Source organism: Macaca fascicularis, chromosome 1 (genome assembly GCF_037993035.2).
Source record: "Macaca fascicularis isolate 582-1 chromosome 1, T2T-MFA8v1.1".
In the NCBI taxonomy this organism is placed as follows: domain Eukaryota; kingdom Metazoa; phylum Chordata; class Mammalia; order Primates; family Cercopithecidae; genus Macaca; species Macaca fascicularis.
The window spans coordinates 188953717-188976795 of NC_088375.1; the positions used below are offsets into that span (position 1 = coordinate 188953717).

General features: G+C 45.3%; 1 protein-coding gene across 6 annotated transcripts in view; it reads left to right on the forward strand.

Annotated features, from left to right (window-relative positions):
* The first annotated feature begins 20484 nt into the window (after positions 1-20484).
* IPP (intracisternal A particle-promoted polypeptide) overlaps positions 20485-23079 on the forward strand; it is a 42856-nt gene continuing 40261 nt past the window's right edge. For all 6 annotated transcript variants that reach the window (XM_005543510.5, XM_074008072.1, XM_074008075.1 and 3 more), the window contains exon 1: positions 20485-20537. The gene's annotated coding sequence lies outside the window, so the exon portion shown is untranslated. The remainder of the gene's footprint in view (positions 20538-23079) is intronic.

Below are 23079 nucleotides of genomic sequence, written 5' to 3' on the forward strand. Positions count from 1 at the left end.
TACCAATCAACTTGTATCATTCCTGTATAAGATTTTGTGTGGATATGTTCTCATTTCTTTTGGGTGTCTACCTGAGAATGCAATTATTAGGTCATATGATAACATTATGTCTAACTTTTTGAGAAACTGCCAAACTATTTTCCACAGTAGCTGTACCATTTTACAATCCCACAAGCAATGAATGAGGGTTTCACCATATTGATATCCTTGCCAATATTTGCTATTGTCTGGTATATTTTATTTTAGCCATCCTAGTGAGTGTGAAGTGGTATTTGATTGTAGTTTTGATTTGCATTTCCCTAATCACTAAGGATGCTAAACATGTTTTTTTTTGGAGACAGAGTCTCGCTCTGTTGCCCAGGCTGGAGTGCAGTGGCTTGATATTGGCTCACTGCAACCTCCATCTCCCAGGTTCAAGCGATTCTCCTGCCTCAGCCACCCGAGTAGCTGGGACTACCGGCGCATGCTGCGACGCCCGGCTAATTTTTTGTATTTTAGTAGAGACGGGTTTCACCGTTGTTGCCCAGGCTGGTCTCAAACTCCTGAGCTCAGGCAATCCACCCGCCTAGGCCTCCCAAAGTGCTAGGATTACAGGCGTGAGTCACAGTGCCTGGCTGGACGTTAAACATCTTTTTATGTACATATTGGTTTGTTTGTTTTCTTGTTTTTTGTTTTTTGTTTTTTTGAGATGGAGTCTTGCTATGTCGCCAGGCTGGAGTGCAGTGGCGTCATTTAGGCTCACTGCAACCTCCTTCTCCCGGGTCCAGGTGATTCTCCTGTCTCAGCCTCCGGAGTAGCTTGGATTACAGGCATGCACCACCACACCCAGCTAATTTTTGTATTTTTAGTAGAGACAGGGTTTCACCGTGTTGGTCAGATGGTCTGGATCTCTTGACCTTGTGATCCGCCTTCCTCGGCCTCCCAAAGTGCTGGGATTACAGTCATAAGCCACCGCACCCGGCCCCTATTGGCTTTTTAAATATATTCTTTGGAGAATGTCAAATCAAATTCTTTGCCCGTTAAAAAACATAGACTTAGCTGGTCGCGGTGGCTCACGCCTGTAATCCCAGCACTTTGGGAGGCCGAGGCCGGTGGATCACAAGGTCAGGAGATCCAGACCATCCTAGCTAACACGGTGAAATCCCATCTCTACTAAAAAAAAAAACATTAGCCGGGCGTGGTGGCGTGCGCCTGTAGTCCCAGCTACTTAGGAGGCTGAGGCGGGAAAATGGCAAGAACCTGGGAGGCGGAGCTTGCAGTGAGCAGAGATAGCACCATTGCACTCCAGCCTGGGAGACAGAGCGAGACTCTGTCTCAAAAAACAAAAAAACCAACAAACAAAAGCATAGACTTTATTTTTTAGAACAGGTTTAAAGTTACACAAAAATTAAGAAGATGGAATAGAGAGTTCCTATACAGCCCCCAACCCAGTTTCCCCTATTATTAACGTCTTATATTAGTATGGTATTTGTTACAATTAATGAACCCATATCGATATGTTATTAATTAAATTCCATGTTTTTTTCAAACTTTCTTAGATTTTTTTCCCTAATAGTCTTTATCTGTTCCACAGTCTCATCCAAGATACCACGTTACATTTAATTGCCATGTTTCTTTAGATTACTTGTGGCTGTGACAGTTGATCAAAATTTCCTTGTTTTTGCTGAGCTGTAGTTGACAGTTGTTTTTGTGTATTTATTTATTTATTTATTTATTTATTTATTTTGAGATGGAGTCTCGCTCTGTCACCCAGGCTGGAGTGCTGTGGCCCGATCTCAACTCACTGCAAGTTCCGCCTCCCGGTTCATGCCATTCTCCTGCCTCAGCCTCCCAAGTAGCTGGGACTACAGGCGCCTGCCACCACACATGGCTAATTTTTGTATTTTTAGTACGGGCCGGGTTTCACCATATTGGCCAGGCTGGTCTTGATCTCATGACCTTGTGATCCGCCTGCCTCAGCCTCCCAAAGTGCTGGGATTACAGGCGTGAGCCACCGTGCCCACCTTTTTTTTTTTTTTTTTTGAGATGGAGTCTCACTCTGTTGCCCAGGCTGGAGTGCAGTGGGGTGATCTCGGCTCACTGCAACCTCCCCTTCCTGGGTTCAAGATATTCTCCTGCCTCAGCCTCCAGAGTAGCTGGGGCTAGAGGCGCACACCACCACGCCCAGCTAATTTTTGTATATTTAGTAGAGATGGAGTTTCACCATATTGGCCAGGATGGTCTTGATCTCTTGACCTCGTGATCCATTCACCTGGGCCTCCCAAAGTGCTGAGATTATAGGCGTGAGCCACCGCGCCTGGCCCAGGTGCACATGTTCTAAGCAAAGTGTTAACAAAGCAAATACGGCATTGCAAAATTAATAATAAACACATTATTATTAACATATAAGTAAAGTTTAACACATAAGTAAAGTGTATATCAGAAATGAAGTGATTTGTTTTGTTTTATTTTTGTGACAGAATCTCCCTCTATTGCCCAGGCTGGAGTGTAGTGGCACGATCGTGGCTCACAGCAACCTCTGCTTCCTGGGTTCAAGCGATTTTTCTGCCTCAGCCTCTCAAGTAGCTGGGATTACAGGCGTGTGCCACCACACCTTACTATATGTTTAGTAGAGACAGGGTCTTGCCATGTTGCCAGGCTGGTCTCAAAGTCCTGACCTCAGGTGATCCACCCACCTCAGCCTCCCAAAGTGCTGGGATTACAGGCATGAGCCACCGCACCCAGCTTTTTTTGTTGTTGTTGTTGAGACAGGTCTATGTTGCTGTCAGGCTGAAATGAGGTGTTTATTCACAGGAATGGTTGTGGTGCATTACGGCCTTGAACTCTTGGTCTCAAGCGATCATCCAACCTCAGCCTCCTAGTAGCTGGGACTACAAGTACCTGCCACCATACCCATCTTTGAAGATTGGTTTAACATTAGAAAGCCTATTAATATAATTTCACCATTAATGATCCAAAGAAGGAAAACTATCTGGTCATCCAAATACACAAGGATAAATGTTTGCCAAAGTCAATATTTATTATGAAATACTCAGGAGATGCAATAAATGTAAAGGTTAAAATCATAATAAATACTATATATATTCAGTATTATCATCATGGTCACTTACAGCAGTACTAATACTAATAGTAGTAGTAAATGGTTTGGGAGGGAACTTCCTTAAACTGATAAAAGACATCTACAAAAAAACTATAGTAAATATTATATTCAATGGTAAAATATTATTTTATTTTATTTTATTTTATTAATTTATTTAGTTTGAGACGGAGTGTTGTTCTGTTTCCCTGGCTGGAGTGCAGTGGCATGATCTCAGCTCACTGCAACCTCTACCTCCTGGGTTCAAGTGATTCTTCTGCCTCAGCCTCCTGAGTAGCTGGGATTACAGGTGCCAGCCACCACCCCCACCCCCACCTAATTTTTTGTAATTTTAATAGAGATGGAGTTTCGCCATGTTGACCAGGCTGGTCTCGAACTCCTGACCTCAGGTGATCTGCCTGCCTCGGCCCCCCAGAGTGCTGTGATTACAGGCATGAGCCACTGCGCCCAGCCAAAATATTATTTTAAATCAGGAACTGTAGAAGGATACTTGCTATTATTGCTGTTTTGTTTTATAATAATTTAAGAGGTAGTAGTAATCAGGTACTATTCTAAGTGCTTTACATATGTTAATTAATTTAATTTTTACAATGAGTACATGAAGTACAATAATAAGACATAGTTTAACTTTAGAAATCTCAGTTACAAGAAAAATTACAGTTTTCCAAAGGTCTCAGAGTGGCAGGATCAGGTTTTTTATTTAGGCATTGGGCTCCAAGGTCTATGCATTAATTTTTACAGTCTGCTGCTCCTGCAGTCAATCTCACACTAGAAATCTTAGCTAACTGAGTAAGACAAGAAAAAGAAGTATAAGGTATAAGGTTTGAAAGGAAGAAATAAAATTCTCTCATGTGAAGATGATAATTAATGGGTTATGACAAAAAAATTTTAAACTCTGTAGAGAACTTTACTACATTTTATTTTTTGAGATGGAGTCTTGTTTTGTCACCCAGGCTGGAGTGCAGTGGCATGATCTCGGCTCACTGTAGCCTCTGCCTCCCAGGTTCCAGCGATTCTTCTGCCTCAGCCTCCTGGGTATCTGGGATTACAGGCATACCCTGCTACGCCCGGCTAATTTTTGTATCTATAGTAGAGACAGGGTTTCGCCATGTTGACCAGGCTGTTCTTGAACTCCTGACCTCAGGTGATCTGCCTGCCTCAGCCTCCGAAAGTGCTGGGATTACAGGTGTGCGCCACTGTGCCCAGCTGAATTTTACTACATTAATAAGGGAGTTAAGCAAGGTTGTTGTCTACAAAATCAATATACATAAGTTAATTTCATTTCTGTGCCTTAACATCATAAAATATAATCCTTTTTTCTTTGAGACAGAGTCGCTCTGTCACCCAGGCTGGAGTGCAGTGGTGTGATCTTGGCTCACTGCAGCCTCTGCCTCCCGGGTTCCAGTGATTTTCCTGCCTCAGCCTCCTGGGTAGCTGGGATTATAGGTGCATGCCACCACACCGGGCTGATTTTTGTATTTTTAGTAGAGATGGGGTTTCACCATGTTGGCCAGGCTAGTCTTGAACTCCTGACCTCAGGCAATCTGCCCACCTCAGCCTCCCAAAGTGCTGGGATTACAGGCATGAGTCACCACGCCCTGTCGTAATCCTTTAAAAGATATAATTTACAATGGCACAAAGAGAAAAATATTCAGGAATAAATTGAATAAAAGCTATATAAGATTCTTATGGATAAACTTCTGAAACTAAAAATTTCTAAAATTTAATTTTGTTAATGGATAAGAACACTCAATATTATGAAGTTGTTCTCTCCAAATTCTCCTGTAGATTTATAGGAACTCTAATAAAACCCCACGTGTGTGTGTGTGTAAAATTTAACAGGCTGATTCTAAAATCTATATGAAAGAACCAAGAGTACCAAGAATAGCTAAGACATCACTGAAGACGAAGAACAAGATAGGGAAACTCATCCTACCAGATATCAAGACTTATCCCAAAGCTACAGTAATTGAAACAGTAAGGCATGGGTGAATAGAGCAATAGAATTAAATAGAGTATTGATCCTAGCCCAAAGTAAAACATAATATGGAAGAGCTGATATTGCAGATCAGCTGGAAAATATGATCTATTGAATACATAGTGAGTGTTATGACAACTGATTATACATATGGAAAAACAAAAAAGGAAACTGGATCCCTATCCCAATCTGTACACAAAAATTAATTCCTAGTGACTGAAAGAATTAAATGTGAAGGAATATAATACTTTTAGAAGAAAACATAACATTTCTATGATACTGGGGAGGGAAGATGTTCTTAAGCACACACCAAAAGTGCAAAACATAAATAGTCTGATAAATTGCTAAAATTATAAACGTTTGTTCAACAAGAGACAATAAATAAAAGGTATACATAAACTGCAAATTAAAAGAATATATTGGCAATGTTGGGACAAATAAGTTCCTCTTCAAAGACTCAACTTCCTGGTCATAAGTTATAGAAGTTGTGAATCAATCCTACCCCCACTTTCCTTCTTATTTTCACAAATCGTGCATTTACCCTATTTGGAAAAGTTTAAGTCTTAGCCAGTCAGGATCAGTTTATACTGTGCGGTCCAACCCCAGCCAATAGGGGAAGGACACAGACACAGGAACTGCATTAGGATTAAAACCTCCTTACCTCCTTTGTTTGGTGTGCTCCTGTGATTGTAGCAGGTGCAAGCAGCACCCTTTTGCAGAAGTAAAGGTGCCTTGCTGAGAAATTTTCTGTCTAAGTGCAGGTTTCTTTTGGCTATGCCAAGCATTTGTTTCCAACAAATTTGGGGGCTTGTCTGGAATCCCGTTCTCCTTCAAGACGGGCTAGCGATTATCTTCTATGGGGAGACGCATCCTACTGCAGCACTGTGGTGGCCCTAGGAGTGGAGGATTGAGTCCTGCCCGAAGTGACAAATAAATACAGACTCTCAGCAACGCAGGCAGTAGGGAAGATCCTGAAGAACTCCATGGTGACCAGATAACTCTGTGCACAGACCAAGGTAAGAAACGTCGCTACTGGGGCAACAAAGTATTCTTTGGTGGTCAGGGTCTCTGTAAGTTGAAAGTGTGTGAGTGAGATGCGCCACTGGGGGTTATGCGAGTGTGGAGTCCGTACTTGGTTCCATGATCATCTCATATAGCTTAGAGCCATTTTCCAGTTGGGGGATTATACTGACCCACCAATGCTAATAGGAGCCTAAAATTCCCACAAGGGAAGTAGCCAATAAGGACGAAGTGGGTTCTCATGAGAGTGCAAGAAACCTCCAGTGGGGGCCGGGCATGGTGGCTCACTACTGTAATCCCAGCACTTTGGGAGGCTGAGACGGGCAGATTGCCTGAGCTCAGGAGTTTGAAACCAGCCTGGGCAACACGGTGAAAACCTGTCTCTACTAAAAATACAAAAAAATTAGCTGGGCATGTTGGCATGTGTCTGTAGTCCCAGCTACTCAGGAGGCTGAGGGAGGAGAATGGCTTGAACTCGGGAGGCGGAGGTTGAAGTGAGCCGAGATCGCCACTGCGCTCCACACTCCAGCCTGGGTGACAGAGTAAGACTCCGTCTCCAAAAAAAACCAAAAAAACAAAAAAACAAAAAACAGAAACCTCCAGTGGGAAAAGGCAAGGTTGAGCCTTTAGGATACAGGAGTGAAAGAAATCTCTAATACAAGAGATTGAGCCTCATCAGACCCCAGGATTGGATATACTCCAAGTAAGACAGAGACTATAAAAGGTCAAGCAGACAATAAAATTCCCCCGACAGGCCCCTAGGCCTTATGTTAAAATACTGGAAGGACAATGAAAGGACCAAACACAAGAAAAGACAACAAATGATAAAGTATTGCTGTTTTATCTGGATTAAGGAACCCATCCTCAGACCTTCGGTCTTTTGGCCAAAGTTTGGGATGGACAAGGACTGGATATGCCAACTCCTGATCTAGTATGTCAATGATAAAAGTCCCATTTCTCAAGAGGAGATAGATTATGTTGTATGTTGGAGACAAGGACCTGTCCCTCTATATCCCCTAAAGGACAAAAAAGCAAAACCAACCTTAAAACCCTCCAAAGATGACCTATCTAAGTCATATCCCATATCTAAAGATGCATGGGATCCTTTAGACCACCTTCTCCCACCTAACCCTCTGCCCCAAGCTGAACACTCAGCCCTTTCCCCGCTTACCCCTCTGCCCCAAGCTGAACACTCAGTTCCTCCCCCATATAACCCTACCCCATGGGCCTTGACACCCCACACCACCTCTGGACAGCCACCTCAACGTGCCCCTTCCTCAGGAAAGCTCCAACGGGAAATAGAACAATGCCAAAGGGATATTCAAAACTTTTGTTTCCCCTCTTCCTCAAAGAAGTCTGCCCCAACCCTTTTTCCCTTAAGGGAAATACCACTAGGAGTAGGGGATATTGGCTTCATAAATGCCCCCTTAACCAGTTCAGAGGTTAGAAATCTAAAGAAAAGGAACTCAAACTAGTTAGATGACCCTTTTGGAGTTGCAGATCAAATTTACCAATTTCTGGGGCCACAACTGTACACTTGGGCTGAATTAATGTCTATTCTAGGTATTCTCTTTTTTTTTTTTTTTTTTTTTTTGAGGTGGAGTCTTGCTCTGTCGCCCAGGCTGGAGTGCAGTGGTGCAATCTTGGCTCATTGCAAGTTCCGCCTCCCGGGCTCACGCTATTCTCCTGCCTCAGCCTCCCAAATAACTGGGACTACAGGCGCCCGCCACCACGTCCAGCCAATTTTTTGTATTTTTAGTAGGGACAGAGTTTCACTGTGTTAGCCAGGATAGTCTCGATCTCCTGACCTTGTGATCCACCCGCCTCGGCCTCCCAAAGTGCTGGGATTACAGGCATGAGCCACCGCGCCTGGCTGGTATTCTCTTCTTAGGAGAGGAAAGAACCATGATCCGCAGGGCTGCTATGATAATCTGGGAGCGCAAGCACCCACCTTGTCAAAATGTCCTTGCAGTGCAGCATAAATTCCCAGCCCAGGATCCTCAATGGGATAACAATGCAACCCACCAAGAAGACATGAGAGATCTCAGAGATATGATAATTAAAGGGATTTGGGAATCTGTTCCTCAAACCCAAAATATTTCCTGAGCATTTAATGTACAACAAGGGAAAGATGAAGGACCCATGGAATTCTTGAACAGATTTAAGGAACAGATGAGGAAATATGCAGGTTTGGACATAGAGGACTCAATGGGACAAGGGATGTTAAAGCTCCACTTTGTCACCAATAGTTGGCCAGACATTACAAAGAAATTATAAAAGACAGAAAATTGGAAAGACCGTCCCATAGAAGAACTTTTAACAGAGAGGTATATGTATGGAAGGATGAGGAAAGGCAGAAGCAAGAGGCAAAAATTATGCAGTCCACCCTACAACATGGAACTCTTCAACAGAGAGCCCAGGGAAATAGAACTTGTAAACCTTCTAAGTACCCTGGCTGCCAGATCCTATACAGGAAGCAAAGGGATGAAACCCAAGAGTCAGTGAACAGGGAGGGGAAGAAGGGAAAACAGATGTTTCAGGTGTGGAAAGCCAGGACATTTTAAGAGGAAATGTCCTGAATGGGAGAGGGAAAAGAAAGTCCTTCCACTCATGACATTTGAAGAAGAATAGGGGGGTCAGGGGCTCTACATCTTCCATCTTGAGTCCCACCAAGAGCCCTTGATAAGTTTAACAGTGGGATCCAAATCGGAGATAGTCACTCTCTTAGTAGATTCGGGAGCGGCTTGCTCCTCCCTATGTTTTCTCCCATCAGGTTTAGCCTAGTCAGCAGAAGACCTTACTGTCTCAGGAGTTAAAGGGGAGGGTTCAGGGCAAAAATTCTAGAGGAAATCGAAGTCACGTATAAGAATAAGTCGGTTACTACTAAGTTCTTTTTAATTCCTGAAGCAAGAACTAATTTATTACTAACACTGCCCCATGGGCCTTGACACCCCACACCCCTGCTGGACAGCCACCCGAACATGCTAAAGTTAGGCATATGCCTATATGTTAATGTTAAGGTTAGGCATAGGCCTATATGTTAATCAGGAAAAGTTCCTTACTTCCTTAAACCTGCTCACCACTTCAGAAGAAAGCCAATTCATCCCAACGTATGATCAATAGGAAGGAAATAGAGGAAAGCTACGAGTTCCTCCAATCCATGTCAAATTAAAAATTCCTGGGGAAGTAGTGAAAAGAGAACAATACCCTATTCCCTTGGAAGCCAGGATAGGTTTAAAACCTCTAATTGAAAGTCTTGTCCATGACGGACTCCTTGAACCCTGTATGTCCCCTTATAACACTGTAAGGAAGCCAGACGGGTCATACCGGCTAGTGCAAGATCTCCAGGCTACTAATCAAATAGTTTAGACCACCCGCACTGATGTTCCCAATCCTTACACCAATGTCAGCAGAATCCTGCACAACCAGCAGTGGTTCACGGTGATAGATTTAAAAGATGCCTTTTGTGCTTGCCCTTTAGCGGAGGACAGCCAGGATATGTTTGCTTTGAGTGGGAGGACCTTCACTCCGGTCGAAAACAGCAGTATCAGTGGACAGTCTTGCCCCAAGGGTTTACAGAGTTCCCCAAATCTATTTGGTCAGATTTTAGAACAAGTCCTAGGAAACTTCTCCCTGCCTTCATCCATATGCCTACTCCAATACGTAGATGACCTGCTCATTTCAGGAGAAACAAGGATCAAGTAACAGCAATTTCAGTTAACTTCCTAAATTTCCTGAGGGAACAAGGGTTACAGGTCTCAAAGAACAAACTTCAATTCATAGAACCTGAGGTAAAATATCTAGGACACCTAATCAGTAAAGGTAAATGAAAGATAGAGCCCGAATGAATTGAAGATATCATATCTTTGCCTTTACCTGAAACATAGCAGGAACTTAGGAAATTCTTAGGCTTGGTCGGATATTGTCATCTGTGGATTGACTCTTTTGCCTTAAAAACAAAGCCCCTTGGCCGGGCGCGGTGGCTCAAGCCTGTAATCCCAGCACTTTGGGAGGCCGAGACGGGCGGATCACGAGGTCAGGAGATCAAGACCATCCTGGCTAACACGGTGAAACCCCGTCTCTACTAAAAATACAAAAAAATTAGCCGGGCGTGGTGGCGGGCGCCTGTAGTCCCAGCTACTCGGAGGCTGAGGCGGGAGAATGGCGTGAACCCGGGAGGCGGAGCTTGCAGTGAGCCGAGATCGCGCCACTGCACTCCAGCCTGGGAGACACAGCGAGACTCCGTCTCAAAAAAAAACAAAAAAAAAAAACAAAGCCCCTATATAAAAACTCACTCAAGAAGGACCAGACCTGCTCCTTTGGAACCCATCAGAGATTCAACAGGTAAAACACCTACTTGTAACTGCCCCCGTTCTAGCCTTGCCCTCCTTAGAACAGCCATTCCACCTTTTTGTTAATGTAAGCAAAAGAGTGGCCTTAAGGGTACTCACCCAAAAACATGGAGGCCATGGGCAGCCCATAGCCTTCCTGTCAAAAATCCTTGACCCAGTAACCTGTGGATGGCCCGAATGTGTCCAATCCATAGCAGCAACTCCCTTGCTAACAGAAGAAAGCAGGAAAATAACCTTTAGAGGAAACTTCATCATAAGTGTCCCTCATCAAGTGAGAACCATTCTTAATCAGAAGGCAGGGAGATGGCTCACTGACTCAAGAATTTTAAAATATGAAGCTATCTTATTAGAGAGGGATGACCTAACACTAACCACTGACAATTCACTCAACCCCACTGCTTTCCTAACAGGAAATCCAAGCCAGGAAGAACCTGAGCATACATGTTTAGATTTAATCAGTTATCAAACTAGAGTCAGAAAGATCTAAGTGAAACCCCTTTCCAAACAGGGCATCATCTCTTTATAGATGGCTCCTCCCAGATCACCGAAAGAAAAAGGCACAACGGGTACTCCATAATTGAGGGGGAAATCCTCACAGAGGTAGAGTCAGGAAGACTGCCAAATATCTGGTCTGCCCAACATGTTAACTCTTTGCATTAAACCAAGCCTTAAAATCCCTGCAGAATCAGGAAGGAACTATTTACATTGACTCCAAGTATGGCTTCGGAGTACTCCATACGTTTGGAAAGATCTGGATTGAATGAGGCCTCATCAATAGTAAGGGCCAAGATTTGGTCCCCAAGGAATTAATTATGCAAGTATTAGAAAATATTCAACTGCCAGAAGAGACTGCAGTTGTCCATGTCCCACAACACCAAAAGAACCCATCTTTTGAAAGCTGGGAAATAACCTTGCAGATCAAGTAGCTAAACAAGCTGCCTCTTCCCAAGAGGTACCCATTTTCCATCTAACCTCTTGTCTTCCCCCTCTAGCTGCAATCCCCATCTTCTCCCATGCAGACCAAGAGAAACTAAATAAAATAGGAGCTAAGGAGAGCCCAAAGGGAAAGTGGGTACTAACAGATGGAAGGGAAATGCTGTCTAAACTCCTCATGAGGGAAGTATTGTCACAGCTTTATCAAGGAACTCACTGGGGTCCTCGAGCTATGTGCAATGCAGTCCTTAGGGTCTATGGGTGTGTAGGGATATATACCCTTGATAGGCAAGTGGCGGATGGTTGCATAGTGTGCAGAAAAACTAATAAGCAAACCCTAAAGAGGCAACCTCCCAGGGGAAGAAACCCAGGGCTGTGGCCATTCTAAAGCGTCCAAGTTGACTCCACCACGATGCCCCCAATAGGCTGTCTCGAGTATTTGCTAGTCATAGTAGACCATCTCACCCACTGGGTAGAAGCCATCGCCTTCCCAAGCACAATAGCCAGCAATGTAGTGAAAGCCCTGTTGGAACATATCATACCCACGTTTGGACTAATAGAGAACACTGATTCGGACAATGGGACCCCACTTCACTGCACACATTATTAAGGGGCTAATCCAAGCACTAGGAATAAACGGGAATGTCATACTCCCTGGCACCTGCCCTCATCAGGGAAGGTAGAAAGAATGAATCAAACTCTAAAAAATCACTTAACCAAGGCCAGGTGCGGTGGCTCACGCCTGTAATCCCAGCACCTTGGGAGGCTGAGGCGGGCAGATTACCTGAGGTCAGGAGTTCAAGACCAGACTGGCCAACATGGTGAAACCCCATCTCTACTAAAAATACAAAAATTAGCCGGGCGTGGTGGCACATGCCTGTCATCCCACCTACTCAGGAGGCTGAGGCAGGAAGAATTGCTTGAGACTGGGAGATGGAGGTTACAGTGAGCCGATCATGCCATTGTACTCCAGCCTGGCCACAGAGTAAAACTCTGTCTCAAAAAAAAAAAAAAAAAAAAAAAAAAAGGCCGGGTGCGGTGGCTCAGGCCTGTAATCCCAGCACTTTGGGAGGCCAAGACGGGCGACAGGCAGATCACGAGGTCAGGAGATCGAGATCATCCTAGCTAACACGGTGAAACCCCGTCTCTACTAAAAAATACAAAAAACTAGCCGGGTGAGGTGGCGGGCGCCTGTAGTCCCAGCTACTCGGGAGGCTGAGGCAGGAGAATGGCGTGAACCTGGGAGACGGAGCTTGCAGTGAGCTGAGATCTGGCCAGCCACTGCACTCCAGCCTGGGCGACAGAGCAAGACTCCGTCCCCCCCAAAAAAAATCACCTAACCAAATTAATCTTGGAAAACCAGTTACCATGGACAAAATGTCTTCCCATTGCCTTACTAAGAATCCAAACTGCCCCTTGGAAAGATCTTGGCCTGTCCCCTTATGAAATGCTATACGGGCTGCCTTATCTAAATTCCACTACTGACTTTCCTACATTTGAAACAAAAGGTCAGTTTCTCAAAAACTATATATTTGGTCTGTCTTCTACCCTTTCCTCCCTCATGACTCAAGGCCTCCTAGTGCAAACTCCACCCCTCGAATTCCTAGTTCACCAACACCAGCCTGAAGATCACGTCCTCATCAAAAGTTGGAAAGGGGGAAAGCTCAAACCAACCTGGGAGGGACCTTATCTAGTACTCCTAACCACTGAAACAGCAATCTGAATGGCCGAAAAAGGATGGACCCACCACACTTGAGTAAAAAACGCCCCACCCCTTGCAGAGTCATGGACCTTCACTCTAGGACCTATGGCCTTCAAACTAACATTCAAAAGGGTTTAATCCGTCTTTTTCTTCTGCCTTTAGCTACCCAAGGACATCCTATTGTCAATGTAACTCGATCACCCTCCCCCGAAACAATTATATTAGATGCCTGTCTTGTCATGCCCTGCGGGGGTCTCCAAAGTCAAAGACAGCTAGCCTCTTCAGAAAAGTACCTTTGTCCCTCTAGGATAAATTATACTGCCTACAAAACTAACTCTTGCACTGAACAGGCACAAACTTAGCATTGGTGGTTTTGCTATACTTGGGGAGATGTTATATGGACTACCAAGTATCAGGGTTGGACCTCCTCAGAGGGTTGCACTGCCCTAAAACCCTACCTCCACTTCACCAAAGGAACTACCCCCTCTTATTGCCAATCTCTTCATTAATACCCCTACCTCCACCAACCCTACACCCACTTTAGAGTGCTTTTACGGCCTAGAAGCAGATGTCACTGGAAAGGACCCTATAGGCTTCTTTGAAATGCTCTTTGTTCCTCCTCCTCCATCTTCCACTGTTACCCCCTCCTCAAACCCACAAAATCAAACCATTTCTCGCCTCATGCCCAATGACAAAACCAAAGTAGCTATAGTAGAAGTCAAGGACTTAAAGCAAACCATAGCCATAGAAACCGGGTATCAAGACGTAAATGCCTGGCTGGAATGGATTAAATATTCTGTTGGCACCCTAAATAAAAGCGATTGCTGTGCTTGTGCAACGGGCGGGCCAGAAATCCAAATTGTTCCCCTCCCACTCGGATGGGCCAACCAACCAGGCATGGACTGTATGGTAGCTCTCTCTTCCAGTACCCCACAGCCTGGGGAAACAAGTCATGTGCCACTCTTTCAGTACGCTTCCGAAAGATCAGGAATCCTATGGGACAGCCGCCAAGGGCCATTCGACTTCCAGCTCTTGATGCCAATTTTACCTCGTGTCTCTCATGGCAAGGGGAAAATCTGACATTCCTTGGAAACATGATGGGATGTAGTGAGACTAAACTTTTTCAAACTTTTTTCAATCAGTTGGCCTTATCCATCCCCGAGTGGATGTGTGGTGGTATTGTGGGGGACCAATATTGGGTACACTGCCAAGTGACTGCAGCACTTGCACTCTGACCTAATTGGCCATCCCTTTCACCTTGGCATTGCATCAACCAGACAGGAAGCAGGTAACCCGAAGAAAAAGAGAAGTCCCAATAAATGGGTCCTTTGACCCTCACGTTTACATAGACAGCATTGTTGTCCTGTAGGGGGGTACCAAATGAATTCAATGCTTGAAACCAAATAGCTGCTGGGATCAAGACTATCTTATTCTGGTGGTCCACTATAAACAAAAATGTAGAATGGATAAATTATGTATACTACAATCAGCAGCGATTCATCAATTATACCAGAGATGCCATAAAAGGAATAACTGAACAATTAGGCCCTACCAGCTAGATGGTCTTGGAAAATAGAATAGCTCTTGACATGATGTTAGCCAAAAAAGGCGGAGTCTGTGTCATGATCGGGGTCCAGTGTTGTACTTTTATCCCTAAAGATACAGCCCCCGATGGGACAATCACAAAAGCCTTACAAGGCCTTACCACCCTAGCAAATGAAATGGCCGAAAACTCTGGAATAGACGACCCCCTTACGGGCCTGATGGAAAGGTGGTTTGGAAAATGGAAAGGACTCATGACCTCAATCTTTACCTCCCTTGCAATTGTTACAGGTGTACTCATCCTTGTGGGCTGCTGTATCATACCTTATATTCGTGGGTTAACCCCAAGGCTCATAGAAGCAGCTCTCACAAAAACCTCCCCTCCCTCTCCGTACTCAGATAAGCTCTTGCTCCTAGATAATCAAGAACAACAAAGCCAAATCCTGTTGAAGAACTTTGAAGAGGAAGAACTACAGAACAGAAGAGGGGAAATTGTTGGGACAACTAAGTTCCTCTTCAAAGACTCAACTTTCCGGTCGTAAGTTGTAAAAGTTGTAAATCAATCCTACCCGCCCCGCCTTCTTCTTTTCGCAAATTGTACATTTACCATATTTGGAAAAGTTTAAGTCTTAGCCAATCAGGATCAGCTTAGATTGTGCGGTCCAACCCCAGCCAATAGGGGAAGGACACAGAAACAGGAACTGCGTTAGGATTAAAAACTCCTTTCCTCCTTTGTTGGGTGTGCTCTTGTGATTGTAACAGGCCACAAGCAGCACTGTCCTGCAGAAGTAAAGCTGCCTTGCTGAGAAATTTTCTGTCTAAGTGCGGGTTTCTTTTGGCTATGCTGAGCACTTGTTTCCAACAGTAACACATACAATAAAAAATCCTCCTACAAATCAATACAAAAAAATGAATTTTGTTTTTCTTTTTTCTTCTTTTTTCTTGAGACAAAGTCTCACTCTGTCGCCCAGGCTGGAGTGCAGTAGCTGGGATCACAGGCTTCTGCTACCATGCCTGGCTAATTTTTTTGTATTTTAATAGAGGTGGGCTTTCGCCATGTTGGCCAGGCTGGTCTCGAACTCCTGACCTCAAGTTATCTGCCCACCTCGGCCTCCCAAAGTGCTGGGATTACAGGGGTGAGCCACGGCACCCAGCCCATTTTTGAAGTTGGTTTATTTTTTATGAAACCCCATCTGTACTAAAAATACAAAAAATTAGCCAGGTGTGGTGGTGAAGACCTGTAGTCCTAGCTACTTAAGGGGGCGCTGAGGTGGGAGAAGTGCTTGAACCCAGAAGGTGGAGATTGCAGTGAACCAAAATCCTGCCACTGCACTACAACCTGAGCTACAGAGTGAGACTCCATCTTAAAAAATAAATAAATAAATAAACAAATAATAAAAAATAAAAATGGGCAAAGGACATGAACAACCATTTTATAGAAAAAGAAACTTTGGCCAGGTGCAGTGGCTTATGCCTGTAATTCCAACACTTTGAGAGATGAGGCAGAAGGATCGCTTGAGACCAGGAGTTCAAGACAAGCCTGGACAACGCAGGGAGGTTTTTTGGTTTGTTTGTTTTGTAGAGACAGGATCTCCCTATGTTGTACAGGCTGATCTTGAACTCCTGGGCTCAAGCAACCCTCCCATCTAGGCCTCCTACAGTGAGGGGATTATAGGTGTGAGCCACTGCATCTGGCATACAAAATTTTTAAAAAAAAAAAAAAATATATATATATATATATATTAGCTGAGCATGGTGGCCTATGCCTGTAGTCCTAGCTACCGCTGGGGAGGGGAGGGTGTTGAAGGGAGCTGGGCAGGAAGATTGCTTGGGCTGAAGAGTTCCAGGCTGCAGTGAGTTGTGATCACACCACTGCTCTCCAGCCTAGGTGACAGAGCAAGACCCCATATCAGAAAAATAACAACAAAATAAAGAAATTTAATCAGCCTATGTCTTAGTCTGTTCTGGCTGCCCTAACAAGATACCATAGACTGAGTGGCTTAAACAACAGAAATTTATTTCTCAAAGTTTTAGAAACTGGGAAGTCCAAGATCAAGGTGCCAGTAGGGTAGGTTTCATTCTAAGGCCTCTTCTCTTGGCTTGCAGGCAACCATCATCTCACTATGTGCTCACATAATCTTTTGTTTCTCTCTGTGTGTGTGTGTGTGTGTGTGTGTGTGAGTGTGTGTGTGAGAGAGAGAGACAGAGACAGAGAGAGAAAGAGAGAGCGCAAGACAGAGCAAGTACACTCTGGCCTGTCTTCTTACAAGGACTCTAATCTCATGATGATCCCACCCCAATGACCTCATCTAACCCTAATGATCTCCCGAAGGCCCTATCTCCAAATACCATTACATTGGAGGCTAGGGCTTCAACATGTAAATTGTGGGGAGGACACAGTTTAGTCTAGACTAGCCTATAGATGAAGACTTGCTCTTTTGCCCAGGCTGGAGTGCAGTGGCACAATCTCAGTTCACTGCAACCTCTGCCTCCCAGGTCCAAGCAATTCTCCTGCCTTAGCCTCCAGAGTAGCTGGGATCACAGGCATGCACCACCATGCCCAGCTAATTTTTTTTTTTTTTGTACTTTTAGTAGAGCTGGGGTTTCACCATGTTGGCCAGGCTGGTCACCAACTCCTGACCTCAGGTGATCCACCTGCCTCAGCCTCCCCAAATACTGAGATCACAGCTGAGCCACTGTGCCTGGCCATCAGCCTATAAACATCTTTTTACTGACCAAGCTCATTAATGATCAGAGAATATAAATTAAAATAAAAGTGAGATAACATTTTATACCCACCAGATTATACAAAATCAAAACATCTGATGATATTAACTGTTGGCAAGGATGCAGAGCAAGAGAATTCTCATTCACTGCTGGTGGAAATGTAGGTTGGAACAGTTTGGATAAGAGTTAAGTGAAGTACTTTCTAATGAAATTGGTGATGAACATACCCTATGTTCCAGCAATTCTGCTCCTAGGTATATATGCTAAAGTATATAAAATAAAAATGTAGAGACTAGGCCAGGTGCCGTGGCTCATGCCTGTAATCCCAGCACTTTGGGAGGCCGAGGCAGGGGGATCACGAGGTCAGGAGATCGAGACCATCCTGGCTAACACAGTGAAACCCTGTCTCTACTAAAAATACAAAAAATTAGCTGGGCGTGGTGGTGGGCACCTATGGTCTTAGCTGCTTGGGAGGCTGAGGCAGGAGAGTGGCGTGAACCCGGGAGGCGGAGGTTGCAGTGAGCCAAGATCGCACCATTGCACTCCAGCCTGGTGACAGAGCGAGACTCCATCTCAAAAAAAAAAAAAAAAAAAATGCAGAGACTAATCTCTAAATGTAACACTTTATTTGGGAGGCAAGAATTACAATTCAAAGCATATGCAGACTGGGTGTTCTTTGGTTCACTGTTTGAGGTTTTACAAAAAGGAGAAAAGTTACATATGACTTTGAAAGAAAGTTCATTGGCACTAGGTAAGTTTTAGGTTGCTGGCAAGCTCTGATTGGTGAGTGACTGCGGTGGGTAAAACTAGTCCTTTGAGGCTGGGCTCAGTGGCTCAAGCCTGTAATCCCAGGACTTTAGGAGATTTAGGTGAGTGGATCACTTAAGCCTGGGAATTTAAGGCCAGCCTGGCAACATGATGAAACAAAAAAGACAAAAAAGACTCTCTACAAAAAAGACAAAAATTAGCTGAGCTTGCTGGTATGCACCTGTAGTTCCAACTATTTGGGAAGCTGAAGTGAGAGGATTGATTGAGTCCAGCAGGTCTAGGCTGCAGTGAGCCCCGCCCCAATCACACCACTGCACTCCAGCCTGGGTGACAGGGAGAGACGCTGTCAAAAAACAAAACAAAACAACAAACAATAACAACAACAACAAACCACCAAAAAACCAAACTAGTCTTTGAGTCATGGCAGTTTGTTTCAATAGCTATTGGGTAAAACTGGTGTCAGGTTACAACAGGCAGTTTCAGCAGCCAGGGTTGCAGAAAATTACATTCTTTGAGCAATGTAATGTGCCCTCAGTGCTTCCCCTCCCACTGTTTTCATTGGGTATGACAAGAATGACCCAATTTGTATGCTCAACTTTCACAGGCGTAATCCAGTAGTAAATCATGAAATTGATTTTAGTAGTGCTGAAGCATAATTTTCTGAAAAGTAAAATCATGACTCTCTTACAAATATAAAATGAATAGGTATCAAATATTTTATTCATCTTATTAACTTAGAAGGGAGCCAGTATGGTGTTTAGGAGTGTAGCATGAATTTGCTAAGAATCAGGAATGTTTAAATGAATTTGCTAAGAAGGCTAAAAATGGTTTAATATGCTACAGGTTAATAAAGCAATGTTTTGGTGTATATTTTCTACCAATGGGCAGAATTATTTTGAGTACTATCAGTTTTCTGGTAAAATAGTTTAGTCAATAGAAAGAGCTCCCTACGGATGCAAATCCTTCCAGCCTTACACTGAAAGGGCACCCAGAATTCTCTTTTCCTCATTTCCAAATCTTTGACAATGTTTGCTGACAATAGGTCCCTGTTAGCAGTTTTTGGTAATGAAAGAGAAAAGAAGAAATAGAAATATAGTGCACTGCGGGTCGTAAGTGTAAACGTAGTTTTGCGAAGATTTTGTTTCAGGCCAGGCACGGTGGCTCACACCTCCCAACACTTTTGGGGGCTGAGGCTGGCGGATCACTTGAGCCCAGGAGTTGGAGACCAGCCTGGTCAACATGGCAAAATCTTGTCTCTACTAAAAATACAAAAAATTAGCCTGGGAGTGGTGGCACAGGCCTGTAGTCCCAGCTACTCAGGAGGCTGAGGTGGGAGGATTGCCAGAGCCCAGGAAGTGGAGGCTAGAGTGAGCCGAGATGGCACTACTGCACTCCAGCCTCGGCGACAGAGCCAGGCCCTGTCTCATAAAAAGAGAAAGAAATACACGTTGGGAGGCCAAGGCGGGCGGATTACCTGAGGTCGGGAGTTTGAGACCAGCCTTACCAACATGGAGAAACCCTGTCTCTACTAAAAATACAAAATTAGCCAGGCATGGTGGCGCATGCCTGCAATCCCAGCTACTTGGGAGGCTGAGGCAGGAGAATCGCTTGAACCCAGGAGACAGAGGTTGCCGTGAGCCGAGATCGGGTCATTGCATTCATTCCAGCCTGGGCAACAAGAGCGAAAACTCCGTCTCGAAAAACAAAAATTAAAAACAAAGAAATAAAATTTTGTGTCAGATATATACATCTATATGTATAATCACAAGTATATATTGGGTTTGATGTAAAATATTTTTGTTCACCGTAGGCTGGAATCAAAACAGTTTGAAAGCCACTAATGTGACACGAGGGTCAACAGTGAAAAAACCTGGACTTTGAGTTCTTCCTTCCCCAAAATAAGCATCCCTTCAGTGCCAGGCTCAGTCATGCAGACTCAGAAAACGATTGGAGAGAACAGTACAGAAGCACCGTGCCAGGTGTTCGGCGCGTCTCTCCTTAACACTGAGATCCACGGCCTTCCCGGGACACCACAAGAATCAAGAGTGCAAGCGGGATGGAAAGGGCGAGCCAGCTGGCCCCAGCAGGCAGGAGCAGAGGCTTGCAGCTAGGCTGTGGGTCCGCGGGGAAGCAAGCCGAAGCCCTGGGCCCCAACAGTGGGCACTGACAGGCTGCCGCGGCACCGCCACCTGCGAGCGGAAGAACCTCGCGCACGCGCAGTGGAAACCCAGGGGGCCGCAAAGCATCAGAAGCCCCTCCACCCGGCCCGGCTTCGCCTCCTGTCCTGGGGGCACTGCACGGCCCACTCACTCCCGCCTCGTCACCCCCGCCAGGTTTTCCCCGCCCTTTCCGGCCGGGGCTGGTCGCGATTGCGCGCGCAGGGCCTGAGCGGGCGTCGGAGGGAAGGGGAAGCGGCGGGTAAGGAGATCCTGCGTCCGGGCGCGTCTCTGACGGGGTTGGGAACTTCCTCTTATACTCTCTCCGGCTTTCCGGACCCCAGAGGACTAGACAGAGAAACCTCTAGAAATGTGTATTTCCTTGCCTTTCCTCCGGCCGCCGCAGGCCTTCCTCCGACAGTCTTAAGTGTCGCCCTCTCCAGACCCTCCTGTCCGGACCGGTCCTGCCTCCCCCGCCCCAACTGGGGAATCCTGAGGCTGTGTCCCCAGTCCCTCTGTTGTCGCTTCGTTTGTCTGAGATCCCTTCCCTGACCTTTAGGTAGCGCAGGAACGATTATTAGCTTTTAGTGTAGCAGCAGTTTAGGACTAGCTCTCTATGTTGGGCCCCGAACTCAAGCACAAAGAACCACGGGTGTTTTGACGCTTGTTCCGGGGGTTGTTTCTGACACCCCTTTGTTGAAGCAGTTTCGGCATGTTCTCAGCAGTGAATTCAAAGCTAGCAAACATGGGTCCCGCTTTAGTTCCTCTGGGCAATTCTACCGTTTCCTAGTATTTTTGAGACAGTCTCGCCCGGTCGCCTAGGCTGGAGTGCAGTGGTGAGATCACAACTCACTGCAGCCTTGACTTCTCAGGCTCTAGCGATCCTCTAACCTCAGCCTCCTGAGTAGCCGGAAGTACAGGCGTGCCCCATCACACACAGCTAATGTTTAAAAACTTTTTAGGGGAGCCTCACTATGTTCCCCAGACTGGTCTTGAACTCCAGGACTCAAGCGATCCTCCCGCCAGGGCATCCCAAAGTGCTGGGATTACAGGTGTGAGCCACCTTGCCCAGCCAATAATCTGCTTTTCAGATTTGGGGCACATCAGGCATGTCCCTTATATCCCTATGCAATGTCGCAGAATTGCGCTCTTTTCCTTTGGAAATGTGGTCATTCCACATGCCACCTTTTGGGATGACGTTCCTACTCCACTGACAGTGGGATGGTATCAGCAGTTACTGAGAAGCATGGTAACAGACTAGTATTTCTATTGTTTGCCACCCGAATGGATATTCAGTCAACTCTTTCTTGTAGCAGGAGGCAGCATTTTAGCTCAGTGACTGTGGTTGATGCCTTGAAGGGACAGAGGAAGTACCTTGTATTTAAACCACTAGGGTTCAAAATGTTCTGACAGAAATGTAAAACAGAAAAGGCCTGACAGTCACGTCATGTTGATAATGTTTCCAGGTCACATTTCTGTGTAGGGCCAAATACATGCTTTCTCCTCCCCCACCTCCCCCCGCCCTTTTTTTTTTTTTTTTGAGACAGAGTCTGTCTGTTGCCCAGGCTAGAGTGCAATGGCTCGATCTCCATTCACTGCAACATCTGCCTCCCAGGTTCAAGCTATTCTCCTGCCTAAGCTTCCGGAGTCACTGGGATTACAGGCGCCCACCACCATGCCTGAGTAATTTTTTGCATTTTTTAGTTGAGATGGGGTCCCCGTGTTGGCCAGGCTGGTCCTGAGTGCCTGACCTCTGGTGATCCACCCGCCTCAGCCTTCCAAAGCTCTGGGATTAAAGGCATGAGCCACCGCTTTTTTTTTTTTTTGAGACAGGGTCTTCCTCGGTCATCCAGGCTAGAGTGCAGTGGTGCCATCTCAGCTCACTGCAGCCTCAACTTCCCTGGCTCAGGTGGTCCTCCCACCTCAGCCTTCCCTGAGTAGCTGGGACTACAGGCCTGTGCTATCATGCCGGGCTAATTTTTTTTTGTATTGTTAGTAGAGACAGGGTTTAGCCATGTTGCCCAGGCTGGTCTCAAACTCCTGGACTCAAGCAATCCGCCTGCCTTAGCCTCCTAAAGATCTGGGCTTACAGGTATGAGCCACTGTGCCCAGCCCCTTTCGCCCTTTTTTTTTTTTCTGAGACAGAGTCTCGCTCTGTCACCCAGGATGGAGTGCAGTGACGCCATCTCGGGTCACTGCAACCTCTGCCACCTGTGTTCACGCGATTCTCCTGCCTCAGCCTCCTGAGTAGCTGGGACTACAGGCACCTGCCATTGCGCTGGGCTAATTTTTGTATTTTTAATAGAGTCGGGGTTTCACCGTGTTAGCCAGGATGGTCTCGATCTCCTGACCTCGTGATCCACCCTCCTCAGCCTCCCAAAGTGCTGGGATTACAGGCGTGAGCCATCGCGCCCAGCCCAACCACTGCGCCTGGCCCTCGCCCTCTTTAAAAAATTTATTTTTCCCTCCAATTTGGGTGACAGAGTGAGACCCTGTCCCCAAAAATAGATATTTTTTAAATTGACACATAATGATTGTTTTATATTTACATTTATGGGGTAAAATGCGATATTTTGATACATGTATGTAATGTGTAATGATCAAATCAGGGTAATTAGCATATTCATCACCTCAAACACTGCTTGCTTTTATATGCTAGTTATATGTAATATGTTGATATTCTGTAGATGATGATATGAAGCTTTAGCAGCTACCTTTGAACTTCTCAATCAAATTTCTCAATAAGTTAATTCCTAGAAAGTCATGATAATCATCCTTGTTATTTTGACTTTGATACGTTTAAA